Below are 2,637 nucleotides of genomic sequence, written 5' to 3'. Positions count from 1 at the left end.
GTTTCTGTATCCATTCCTCTATTGAGGGACATCTGGGTTCTTTCCAACTTCTGGCTATTATAAATAAGGCTGCTATGAACATAGTGGAGCATGTGTCGAAATAAGGAAGATATTTAAGGATATGAAAATGTCTGACTTCTATAACTCTAGTAAGTATTGTTAATGTATGTTGTCCAGTGATTTGTAATGCCAAAATGGTTCCTAGAGTAAAGAGTATATAGTTGAAGCAGAAAAGCAGCCTGACTGGGACACAAGTTCCTTCCAGTCAGCCCCAGCACTGTGTCACCTTGGGCCCAGAATCAGCAGACACCCCCAGAGTCCCCAGAGGACTCTCCATGGGATCTTAGGATCACTGGTGAGTGGAACACAACTTCTGTTCCAATCTAAACCTGCAGTACCTGAGAGAGCATTAGAGAAGCAGAAAAACAGGATGACCTGGGTCACAAGTCCCTTCCGGTATCAATAGCACCAGGTCACCTTGGGCGAGGAGTCACCGGACACCCCCACAATGCCTAGAGGACTTTCCATACCATCTTAGGATCACTGGTGAGAACACAACATCAGTTCCAATCCAATTGTGACGGGCCTGTGACAACAGGAACAAGGACACCAGAGGCTCAGGTACCTTATGATCAGTTCTGGTTTACCTAGGTTTCAAACAGACCAGATAGTTCCACGAACCTCAAAGGAGACACCACTTCCAGGCACTGTAACATGCCCAGGATCTTAGGACAACGGGATCCCAGGAAACAGGAGCTGGGTCACACAAGTATTTCAGGGTCTCAAGGAAGCTTGACTGCCAAGAACTCTGACACACCCAGAATCTCAGGTTCACAGGAGCCCACAATCAAAGGATCACAGAGAAAGCTGGACTTTGAAGAGTCCTGAATCAACTGGAATTATAGGAAGGACAGGCTCCAATCAGATATCTTGAGGGCAGCAAGCACTTGAGATAATCAGATGGCAGGAGGCAAGCATCAGAACAGAAGCAACAGAAACCAAGGTTACTTGGCATCATCAGAACAAAACTCTCCGATCATTGCAGGTCCTGGATATACCATCACACCGGGAAAAGCAGGACATGGATCTAAAGTCGCTTCTCATAAAGATAATGGAGGATGTTAGGAAACCAATACAGGAAAACACAGGTAAACAGCTAGAAGCCTTTAAAGAGGAAACACAAAAATCCCTTAGAGAGTTACAGGAACACACTACCAAACAGGTGATGTAATTGAACAAAACTATCCAGGATCTAAAAATGGAGGTAGAAACAATAAAGATAACCCAAAGGGAGACAACTCTGGAGATATAAACCCTAGGAAAAAAATCAGGAACCATAGATGGGAGCATCAGCAACTGAATACAAGAGATGGAAGAGAGAATCTCAGGTGCAGAAGATTCCATAGGTTACATGGACACAACAATCAAAGAAAATCCAACATGCAAAAAAAAGATCCTGAATCAAAACATCCAGGAAATCCAGGACACAATGAGAAGACCAAATCTACATATAATATGAGTAATTGAAAATGAAGATTTTTAACTTAAAAGGCCAGCAAATATCTTCAACAAAATTATAGAAGAAAACTTCCCATACCTAAAGAGAGATGTCCATGAACATACAAGAAGCCTACAGAACTCAAGATAGACTGGACCAGAAAAGATATTCCTTCCAACACATAATAATCAGAACAACATATGCACTAAATAAAGATAGAATATTAAGAGCAGTAAGGAAAAAAAATCAAGTAACATATGAAGGCAGGCCTATTAGAATTACACCAGACTTCTCACCAGAGACTATGAAAGCCAGAAGATCCTGGACAAGATGTTATCCAGACACTAAGAAAACACAAATGCCAGCCCAGGCTATTATACCCAGCAAAACTCTCAATTACCATAGATGGAGAAACCAAAGTATTCCATGATAAAACCAAATTCACACAATATCTTTCCACTAATCCAGCCCTTTACAGGATAATAATGGGAAAACACCAGTACAAGGATGGAAACTACGCCCTAGAAAAAAAGCAAGAAAGTAATCCATCAACAAACCTAAAAGAAGACAACCCCCAAAACATAATCTCAACTTTAACAAAAAAATAACAGGAAGCAACAATTACTTTTCCTTAATATCTCTTAAGATCAATGGACTCAATTCCTCAATAAAAAGACATAAACTAACAGACTGGCTACACAAAAAGGACTCAACATTTTTCTGCTTACAGGAAACCTATCTCAGGGAAAAAACAGACACTACATCAGAGTGAAAGGCTGGAAAATAATTTTCCAAGCAAAAGATCTGAAGAAACAAACTGGAGTAGCCATTCTAATATCGAATAAAATCAATTTCCAAACCAAAGTTATCAAAAAAGAGAAGTAGGGGCACTTCATACTCATCAAAGGTAAAATCTTCCAAGATGAAGTCTCAATCCTGAATATCTATACTCCAAATGCAAAGGCATCCACATTCATTAAAGAAACTGTAGTAAAGCTCAAAGCACACATTACACCTCACACAATAAAAATGGGAGAGTTCACCACCCCACTCTCACCAATGGACAGATCCTGGAAACAGAAACTAAACAGAGAAACTAACAGAATTTATGAAACAAATGGATTTAATAAATATCTACA

This window comes from Mus pahari, chromosome 12, assembly GCF_900095145.1.
Source record: "Mus pahari chromosome 12, PAHARI_EIJ_v1.1, whole genome shotgun sequence".
NCBI lineage: Eukaryota > Metazoa > Chordata > Mammalia > Rodentia > Muridae > Mus > Mus pahari.
The sequence above is the reverse complement of the archived record's forward strand: the minus strand, read 5'-3'. Positions refer to the sequence as shown.